The sequence below is a fragment of the Mirounga leonina genome, unplaced genomic scaffold, assembly GCF_011800145.1.
Source record: "Mirounga leonina isolate KUSES-001 unplaced genomic scaffold, KU_Mleo_1.0 Mir_154, whole genome shotgun sequence".
Lineage (NCBI taxonomy): Eukaryota > Metazoa > Chordata > Mammalia > Carnivora > Phocidae > Mirounga > Mirounga leonina.
The window spans coordinates 1,008,013-1,019,075 of record NW_023270389.1 but is presented as its reverse complement, the minus strand read 5'-3'; positions in this window follow the sequence as shown (position 1 = coordinate 1,019,075).

Genomic DNA, 11,063 nt, shown 5'->3' with positions numbered 1-11,063 from the left:
CTGCTGAGCAGGGAGCCTGATGCAGGACTCGATCCCAGGACGCTGGGATCACGACCTGAGCCGAAGGCAGACGCTTAACCACTGAGCCACCCAGGCGCCCCTTCACCTGCTATTATTATTTTTAAAGATTTTATTTATTTATTTGACAGAGACACACACAGCAAGAGAGGGAACGCAAGAAGGGGGGAGCAGGAGAGGGAGAAGCAGGCTTCCCGCGGAGCAGGGAGCCCGATGCGGGGCTCGATCCCAGGACCCCGGGATCACGACCTGAGCTGAAGGCAGACACTCAACGACTGAGCCACCCAGGCGCCCCTAAAAGCACTTTTCGGATTAATGAAGAAGAAAAGAATGGCTCAGAGAGGACTGCCTGGGCTTGGAGTGCTGAGGTGTGGGCTCAGCAGCTGCGAGCCGGGTGAGAGTGTAACGACCTGTGTCTTCAGGGTCGCTGTTTGCCGCTCAGACGTGGGGTTCTCCTTCCCACTGAACCGGGAGCAACCCGAGGGCCCCGGGACGGCAGAGCCAGCAAAGGGCCAGCGTGTGTGCCCGGAAGCCCGTGTGTCTCCATCCTCCCTGGCGCATGTCCTCCAGGGTCAGGGATGCAGGTCCCTCCTCGGCCCAGAGGGCGGCCGTCCCTGCCTGCACATGAGATTCAGAGCTCGGGGCGGGTGTGAGCCGAGGGAGGGATCGCTCATGGTTCCTCCTCCCAGCTTGGCGGCGTGGGATCCACACACACTGTGTATGGCGATTGGATGCACGTCTGTGTTGTGAGATCACAAGTAGGGTTAGGTGGCACTCCGTTCACCGCACATCATTGTCGTGCAAGCGTGTAAACCACGTTTTCTTTCTTTTTTTTTAAAGATTTTATTTGAGAGAGAGCGAGAGAGAGTGAGCAAGGTGAGGAGCAGAGGGAGAAGGAGACTCCCTACTGAGCAGGGAGCCGGACGTGGGGCTCAATCCCGGCACTCCGGGATCACGACCTGAGCCGAAGGCAGCCACCCAACTGGCTGAGCCACCCAGGTGCCCCTAAACCACGTTTTCTTATCTGTTCATCCGTCTGTGGACATTTCGCTGTCTCCATGTCTCGGCTGCTGTGAAGGTGGGGGTGCAGCTGTGTCCTCGGTGTAGGGCTTTCCTTTCCTGCAGACACGTGTCCAGCAGTGGGGTTGCTGGGTGATCACCGAGGGATACTTAAGTCTGACATCAAGGAGGCAGGGACGGAGCAGGGAAGGGGAGGTGGGGCTGGCGGGCCTGACACGTCCCCGTCCTGGGAGCGCTGGGCTCCTGGCTCCGGGCTCCGGGGAGGTTTGGAAGGCCAGCGGGTCCATCCCTGCCTTTGACAGGCTGGCACTGATGCCTCCTAGAACGGGAGGCCCCGGTAGCTAAGCAGCCACTTCTGGATTTGAAGTTCCTCTGTACTTAAAAAAATTTGGTATTTGTCTAAATATCAAAATCAAGAATAAACCCAACTTTCAATTCTCTCTCTGATGATGAGAGCTTTAGCTGCTTTTATTTCTAGGCATCCTCCCCATCTGCTGGTCTTTGCTGACTTTGTGGTTACGGAATCACGGTGCTGCTGTGAAGTTTTTATGTCACATGCTTATTATTTTAACAATGATTGGGCGCCTGGGAGGCTCAGTCGGTTAAGCGACTGCCTTCGGCTCAGGTCATGATCCTGGAGTCCCGGGATCGAGTTCCGCATCGGGCTCCCTGCTCAGCAGGGAGTCTGCTTCTCCCTCTGCCCTTCCCCCCTCTCATGCTCTCTCTCTCTAATAAATAAATAAATAAATCTTAACAATGATTTGTAGCAGTAACATTCTCTTAAACGTTTATTCTGTTCCATTCCTAAGCAGCTTTATCGAGATAATTGGTATGTAGTAACTGTGCATAATTAAAGTGTACAGTCTGATAATTTTTGACCTCTGTATACACCAACAACAGTTGCCACGGTCATGGCGGACCCAGAGCCGTCACCTTTGTCCCCAGGCCACCACTGATCTGCTTTCTGTCTCGATAGATCAGTTTGCCTTTTCAGTAATTGAACATCAAGGAGTCATACACTATAGGGGCGCCTGGGTGGCTCAGTCGTTGAGCGTCTGCCTTCGGCTCAGGTCATGATCCCGGGGTCCTGGGATCGAGCCCCGCATCGGGCTCCCTGCTCCGCGAGAAGCCTGCTTCTCCCTCTCCCACTCCCCCTGCTTGTGTTCCCTCTCTCGCTGTGTCTCTCTGTCAAATAAATAAAGTCTTAAAAAAAAAGGAATCATACAGTATATATCTTTTTTTTGGTCTCATTTCTTTCACTGAGCATAGTTATTTTGAGATCCATCCACATTATTGCAGGTTTCAGTAGTTTATTCTCTCTTGTTGCCGGTTCGTGGTATGAATATTCTGCAGCTGATCCGTTCACCTGTCGATGAACATGTGGGTTGTTTCCCGTGTTCGGACGTGACCGATAAAGCGACTGTGAACGTTCACGTGCAGATTTTTGCGTGGACATGTGCTTTCGTTTCTGCGGGGTATGCACTTGTTTACGAAGTGGTCCCCAGGCACTGTGCCATGTGGCCGCCAGGGCCGAGCGCGACCCGTTCCTCCCCATCCTCACCGATACTTGGTACGCTCAGTCGGATTGTAGCCATTCTGGTGGTGGTAACTCTATGGCATTTTATTTGCAGTCCCCTGATTAGTCTGACACAAACCCCACATTCAGTTTTGATCAAATCGAGCAGGGAACAGAGTGGGACATCCTCTGCCGGACAGAGCACATCTACAGAACCCCAGCGGCAGAGGGCCTGCTTGTGGTGCAGGACCACGTGCCCCCTGCGGCCAAGGGGGAGGCCAGGGCGCCTGCCTCAGGGTGCCATAGGAAGAGGAAATAAGAGGCATCTGGATCGGGAGGGAAGAAGAAAAAACCACCTCTGTCCATAGAGGGTCATCTGTGTAGGGTCTCCAGGAAAGCTACCTGAGCCGATAGGTGAGTTCAGCAAGATTGCAGGGTATAAGGCTGCTTTGTAAAAACCAGCTGTATTATCTTTATTAGCAGTGAACAATCAAAAACGGAAATGAATAATGCAATTACAATAGCATAAAAATGTGAAATAGGGATGAGTCTGATAAAAGACATGCACACGGGAAACGAGCGTTGCTGGGAGATTGAAGACCTACAGGGACAGATGATCCCTGTCGAGAGACAGGACTCAGTGGGGATACTCATTTTTATTGAGGTGTAATTACAGTGAAACGTACTGATCTTTTTAAAGATGATTTTTATCAGGGTGCTTGGGTGGCTCAGGCAGCTAAGCGTCCCGACTCTTTATTTCTGCTCAGGTCGTGATCTCAGGGTCGTGGGATCAAGGGGCTCCGTGCTCAGGGTTCTTTCTCTCCCTCTGCCCCTCCCCACCCCTCATGTGCTCTCTTTCTCTCTGTCTTAAACAAAATAAGGATTATTTTTATTGAGGTATACCTGACACTCAGTGTTACATCAGCCCCACGAGTCTGTCGCCCTGTGCCGTCTATCCCGGGCTCACTCATTCCAGGGCTGGGAGCCTGTGTCCGCCTGCTCCCCCAGGGTCCCCCTTCCCCATGTCCCCCTCCCACCACGGCCCCCTCCCTGCACATCACCACCCCCACTGGACTTCACCCCTCCCCCTCTCCCACCCCACAACCACCAGTTTGTTCCCTGCGTTTGTGGGTCTGTTTCTAACTTTTGTTTTGTTTCTCATAGTCCACATGCGAGGGGACTCACGAAATGTGCTGATCTCAGGTGTCCATTTCCACACGTCCCACTTAGCCCCCGCCCTCTTGGAAGCATAGAACAGTTTCGCCTGTTCTAGAATTTCACGTAAATGGTTAACATCCAGTTTTAAAACATGTTTAGAACAGTAATTTATTTCTAAGATTTAACTGGTTTACCGCTCACTTTGGTCCTTCCATGGTACCTCAGCTTCCCTGCTTTTGAATTTAGTATTTCAGTTCCTCTCCAGATGGTTGATGTGCCTTCAGAGATTTTCTTCACAAAGGGCACGTGGGCGATCTCTCTTCTGAACACGTGAACCACGGCACTGCCCTGAGTTGCCCATGTGCATGGACACCGCCTTGGCTGGTGCAGGATCGTGACCTGGTTCCGCTGTCTGCCACGGTCAGTGTTGCTGGGTCTGAGGCCACCTCGACTTTTGTTCCTTTTAAGTAACCTCCTTTCTCCGTCTAGATGCTTCTGGAAGTTTTTTTCACTTTCATTTCGAAATTCAAGTTCTGGCATTTTCCAAGGCAGAACACAGACGTATCTCACGAGAGAAACGGTGGTGCTCATTGTTCCCCACAAAGCGTGACTGAGTAACGAGCTGGACATCGGGTGGTTGTAGACGTCCGCGGCCTGCCGCCAGCAGCAGTCACCTCGGGGTGTGGCCCCTACCAGGTGTCTAGATGCTCTTTGTGTTGAGGAGCTGGTCTCCAGGATGGTGAATTCTCACCCCTAAAACTGGATTTGGATTTTAGAAAGAGCCAAAGGAAATTTGGTGCTAAATTCCGGTGAGGGGGGCCAGGTGAGGCGTGTACTTTTTGGCGAGAATAAACTGCCTGGAGAGTAACAGCACTAGAGCTTCCTCCAAGCCAGTTCTCAGGATTTTAAAGAGTCGTTCCGTCATCCATGCCTCGGTGCCTTTGCGTGTGCCGTCCTCCGCTGGGAGTGCCCCTCCCGCGGCTCCAACTTGGACCTGTCACTCCCAGAGGGTCCCCTAGTGTGTGTTCTCGCTGCCCCACCCCCCTGCGAGCCATGCAGGAAATGGTTTTCTGTTTTTTGAATCTGGCTGGCGCTGGCAAGCGTTTGTGGAAATGGAAGAGTTCTAGAAGTGTTGGGAAGCAGTGCAGCATCCTGAGCTCACTGCCGTGAAGTAGCCAACGTTCAACGTGGCTCTCCAGAAAAACAAAAAAGCCCTGACTTCTAGCGTTGAACCATCCGTATGGAGGAAATGCTCCTGCTATTGCGAATTTCACGCTGCCAACGTGATGCCCACCGAACATTTGCAGATGGGCTCTCGCAGGACGTCCCAGCACGCTACTGTACCAGCACGTGCGTCCCTGGCTTTCCCGCCACAGGGGCCCCGGGCTTTCTGTGCAGCGCGGTCCACGTGCGGTGATGTGTTCCCTGCACCTCTCGGGCCGTCCTCCTCATTCCACAGCAAGCGGGAGGAGGTCCAGACCCAGGGGCTTCTCCGAGGTGGCAGAGTTCATTCTGTCTGGAGCTCGCTGCACCACCCCCCCGCCCCGCCAAGGGACCAGATAGGGCTGAGCTCCCCCAGTCTTCCCTTCACTGGTATGGAGGTGAGGCTGCCTGCAAGGACCTGAGGACTCTGTGCTTGGCCCAGGACATCCCTGCGGGCAGCCAAGCTGTGACCAGTGCTGGCCTTTGTTGTGTTGGCTTGTGACCTGATGAACAGGTGACAGGGAGCTGAGCCCCCTTGGCTGTAGGAGAGCTGCGGCTGCCGCTTGCGTGGCCCAGTCCAGGACCTGGGGGGGCCCTGTTGTCTGACAGCCACATGAGACCAGGAGCGCCTCTGTCCATCTTAGGGCTTTAACCTTTTTCTTCCAGGTGGGTCCAGAGCGCATCCAGGCGGAGGTCCTCGGGAGCACAGGCTGAGGGCCGCGAGGGCCCCAGGAGGTGACAGGCGGGCCTGCTGCCTGCGCCTTGTTTGCCTTTGTCCTAAACGGCCTCAGCTGCTTATGGTAGGTCTGTGCCAGGGACTGTGCGGTTTCTGAGGGGCCACCGAGATGTGTGATGTGAAAACTCACCAAGACCACATCCCGGGGCTCCCGAGTCACCACCTGGGCCTTCGAGTCCCCGAGGGAGCCTGAGACCAGTGCCCTTTACCCGAGGGTGGCAGAGAAGGTCTGGCTTGAACCTGGGGAGCTGGGCCTGGGTCCCTGCTTTCTCAGCTTTCCCAGACTCCCCTGAGGAGGTCCTGTGTAGGTGAATCAAGCTGTACCAGGGCAAGGGGGCCATGGGGCCACCTCCCGGAGGGGAACACTCCTGGCGTGCTGGGGACAAGGAGCAGAGATGGGGTACGTCGGGGCTGTTCCTCGGGCTGGGGCTCGGGAGGCGGCGGGCCCTGCCCTGCGCTAGGCTGCTGTCCATCTGGACACTGAGGGTGCCTGCCGAGTGGAGACATTCCCAGCAATGTCCCTCTGTTGTGACATCCAGACCTGAGCCGGCGGCACGTGGGTCCCTCGGGCTCCTGCTGCCACGGCTGGCTGGTCCCAGAGAGGACTGCAGGCCGGGGCCGGGCACCGTGCCCGCGGCTCCGGAATGTGCCAGGAACTGTGGGGCCAGGCCTGCTGAGCCAGAGACACGGCGGCAGGACGGGCAGGGAGCCGCCCACAGCCATCTCACCGCCAGCACCACGTGGGGGGCTCAGACCCCGTGGGCATCGCGCTTTACTGTTTACTACGGGTGCTTACGGGTGATTTAATTTCACTTTTGCGGTAACACTTTTCTTGTTCCATTTTAAAGCTGAAGACACGGGGGACACAGAAAGGTGAGGGGACTCCGGGCAGTGCATCTGCGGGAGCTTGCACAAGTCAGGCCCCTCTGAGCTTCAGCCTTGTCCCGCAGACGAGCGGGGAGGGCGGTGGGGGGGGTCCTGCTCCTCAGGTGCTCACCCTGCGGGAGCGCCGGCCCCAGACCGTGCAGCCGGAACCTGGGTTGGGCTGGAATTGATTCTATTCCAATTTTAGTGTTTTCCCTCCACCTAGCCTGTGGGTATATGTGGAGCATTTTTGGAAAATGAGTTCTTATTAAGAATTAAAGGGAAACCCAGAAATATAGCTATAGAGATGGGTGTGAGCACAGGGTAGGGGGCTGGTGCCGGGCCTGTGATGCTGAGCCTCTGGCGGGCTGGCCTGGCTCACCACACCGGTCCCCTCTCAGCTCGTCTGGCTGGCCTAGACTTTCACAGCCCCCCTCCCAGCAGGTCTCCTGCCACCTGCTCTGGGACTGGGTCCTGAGCACGACCCCCTGATGGATCTTCCAAGCCCGCCTTGAGCTAGGAGGGTACATCATTCAGAGCCAGCCCTGGAGCAGGCTCAGCTGCACCCTTTGGCGGCCCTGGGCCCAGAGCGCTTCTCCGCGCATTTTGGGACTCGAACGAACCCCTTCCCACCATAGCATGCCTATTGTGTTCTAATGACCGGTGAGCCTGGGAGGTCCAAGCTCCACACGCGCTGGACATGCAGGCTCGAGGCAGGTGCACATCACGGCTTGGCCATCCCCTGTTTCCTGCTGTCAGTCAGTTTCCACAGGCCTCACCTTCATGACGTCGGTGGGGTTGAACCCGACCAGCTCAGCAAGCAGTAGTCCATTACATGAGCTCCCGCCAAGCTGAAGCCCGTTCCACGCTCTTCCCTGCGTGTTCTTCATGGTCTCTGGCGGCCACGGCAGCCGTCCCTGCGCTAGGGTCAGAGTTCTGTTCTGCGCGTGCTGTTCTGTCCTGGTCATGTGCTACCTCCTTCCCTCTGTGTCCCTCCCCGGGGCTCGGCGTCCCGCAGAACCCTCCGGCAGCCTCACAGCCCAGATGTCTGCTCAGCTCCGGGTGACCGTCTGTGCTCGGTGAGGTCGGGGCCTGGTCCCCTGACTCACGCAACCCCCCCCCCCCATTTAGCACAGTGCCGACATGGGGGCAGGCGGGCAGGACATACTGCCGAACGAGTGGACGAGACCATGACCTGAGAGGGTCAGGAGGCCCTGACTGGGACCCCGGAGTGATGGGACTCTGGGGCACTCGGGCCCCAGACACACGATGGTAATGTGGCCGTGCCCGGAGGGCTGGGCAGCTGATGGCAGCCAGGGGGTCTGCACCCCAGCCTGTGTCTCCAACGCCCCTCCTAGCCTGCACTCTCCCTCCTGCCCCTCTCTCTTGGATTTCCCCGCCGCTCTGTCTTCCCCTGTCCCGAGAAGCTTCCCCTCTGTCTGCTGACCTGCAGGTACCACCTAGGTCTTCCCCTTGCTCCTGAACACTTTGCAGATCGACCCCTGCTCCCATCTCTAGGAAGCAGCTTCTTGAAGGTCACCGGCCAAGGACACGCGTTTCTGTTCTTGCTCAAGACCTGAGGGTCGGCTGTGTGAGCGCCCCTCCCTCCTTGAGTCCTCCCGCCTCTGGTCTGCCTGTGCCGGCTCTCTTCTTGTCCCAGGAACGCGGGTGACCCTCAGGCGCCGGGCGCTGTTCTCTCCTCGGCCCGCGGTGTGTGTGTCCTGCCATGGTGGGCTGGCTCCTGATGTCTCCTCTGCAGGGGCGTCCGACTGGCTGCGCCCCCTCTGGCCTCGCCCTCGCCCTCAGAGCCCGCTCCTGCCCTTGGGGGCGGGCTGTCGGCGCTCAGGGTGGAGCAGGCCCGCGGCTGAGACGGGCCCTCAGGCTTCTGAAGCCTTGATGAATCGAGAAGGGGAAATCTGTCACCAGAGTCACAAGTAGTCTTTGTCTTGTGACTTCCGTTCCCTTTTGGATCGGGCAGCTCCCTCGTTCCGGGGAAACAGCCCAGAGGCGCCCATTGCCCGCACACGTGTGCAGTGGGCGCTCACCTGTGGCTCCTGGGGGGCGGTCACGGCCCGAGCGCGCTCGCTGTGGCCCAGCCCCGGACAGTAGCTCGGCCTCTGAGAGCCTCGCTCCTCCAGGGGCGGAGGGCGGAGCCGTCCTCAGTCTGGGAAGCAGACGCTGTGAGCTCCGGGGTGCCGAGTGTGGCCGTCGGGCCTCCGGGGCAAGTGAAGGGGCCGCTGGCGGGACCCCCAGTACGCCAAGCCCTGGCCTGGAGGAGAGACTGAGGCCGGAGCGGCTGGACCCGGGGCGCCCATGGGCCGGCCGGCTGCGTGAGTGTGTTGTTGGTCCTCACTGCAGGTGAAGTGGGCGGTCAGGTCCGTGCTGGGCCCCGCGTGGGGCCACGGAGCTGCTGGACCTCCTCTTGGTCGGCTGGGGTTGCTTCCTGGTCAGGAGGGCAGGTTTTCCCTGTTACTGGGGAGCCTCTTGCCTCCCTCTGCAGGCTGGCCGGGGTTGCCACCGAGGGGCCTGTGGCTCCGGGGGGCTCCGCTGTTGCAGTGGGGTCATCCGTGGTCCATGCGGCCCAGCCAGCGGCCTGCCCCGCAGGTTTGTGGGGCTGGGGCAAGAGGCCCACATCCTGCACGTCCACATATTGAAGGGTTCTAAATAAAACTAACAAACCGTCAAATGAAACATGTTCCAACCTCTTTGACAAATATGCTTTTATAATGACAAAATTGGAAAATACATAACTCAAAGGTGGCAAAATACCAAAACTGATTGCATTTAATTCTGGTTATGTGCGTCTGGGTGTGCTGTTATGGGCCTGAGATGACTGGATAGGTAATACAGATAAATACCCTTCATAAATGATGATATAATTTTCCACAATGTTTGTTTTTCCTGTCCTTATGTTAGCAAAAAAATCACAAATTATAGTGATTTGGTCAAGATTTTACCTAATTTGTGTGCTCTTGATAGATGATCTAAAAGATGAAAGTACAAAGAACACCTTCCAACAGTACAGAATTTGAATTTTTTCATTACAATGTGAATTGACATAAACATAAGCACTAAAAAATTGAAATTAATTTCCATATATTTTCAAAGAAATTCCTTTTCTTTTAAAATAGTTATCTACTAAATAAAAGGCAAAATACTAGCTTAAGTGAATTAATATAGAAAATTTAAAGCAAAAAAAAATTTTTTTTTAGAGAGGGAGGGAGGGAGGGAAAGGGTGCGTGTGAGTGGTGGTGGGGTTGGGGGGTGGGGAAGGGGCAGAGGGGGAGAGGATCTCAAGCAGACTCCCCACTGAGCGCAGAGCCCGACTTGGGGTCAATCTCACGACCCTGAGATCATGACCTGAGTGGAAACCAAGAGTCAGAGGCTTACCTGACTGAGCCACCCGGGGGCCCCCCTATTTGCAAATTTAGGAGCCCTACGGGTGACGAATGATGCCGTGGGGCGGGCGCTCTTGCGCAGCTGGGACTGAGAGGGGGCAGGAAGCAGGACAGCGCCGAGCTGCCGGGGACACCTGCTGCCCCACGGGAAGGAGGCCGCCCAGAAGTCAGGCCGTTTGCACCTCCTCCCACCCGCGCTCCCCGCCGAAGCCGCCCTGCCCTGGACGCGGGTCCCTCCAGGCTGGCGGTCCCGAGGAGGACGCCGTGGCACCCGGGAGGGAGGGCACCTGTGCGCTGCGGTTATTACAGCAGCCACGTGGCCGTGTTCGCGTCCTGTGTGGCTCACCGTGGACGCTTCTGTGGTTTGGGGCGTCTCACAGCCTCGTGCCACCGTCACCGCCCACTTGGGGGTTCCTGTCGCCGTCACAAGGACTCTGTGCCCGTCAGCGGTGGCTCCCCATCCTTGCTCCCCCAATCCCTCCGTCTGTCTCTCTGGATCCATCTGTCGTGGACATTTAAAATGCCGAATCGCACCCTGGGGCCCTTCGTGGCCGGCTTCCCTCACCGGGCACGCTGTGTTTGAGGTTTGCCCGCGCCCAAGCGTGTGCTTCATTCCTTCGAGGGCTGAGGAGGACTCCAGAGTTTGGATGGACCATATGTTGTGTCTGTCGTCCGTGGGCGTTTGCACCGTGCCCACGTTCTGGCTCTGGGGAACCAGCTGGTGTGCACTTCACGTCTGGTTTCTGTGTGGACCCTGGCTTGCTGTCCTCTCGGCGGCGTGTCTGGGAGTAGAAGCGCGGGGTCGCACCCGTGTGCACGAGTGTGCGGAGGGCCCGGTGTGAGGATGGTGCTGGCTGCCGGGTCTCCGCTCCGCAGCGGGGATGAAGGGAGGGGCTTTTCTCACCGTGGGGCTGAGGGGCCAGGAAAGGCTGGGGCCAGAGTGGTGGCCACCACCCACGGGAGAGGCCGGTTGCACTTTGGGTATCTGCATGAAGCGCGACCTTGTTCTGTGGTTCTAGTCTGGTGGTGTGTGAGCCCTAGTCAGGAGGCCCTCACATCCAGGCCTACATTTCGTTGCACGGGTTCTGTGGGCCCTGCCTCCTGGTCCACAGACTTACACCTTCCTCCCTCCTCCCCGGGCCTGGGTCCT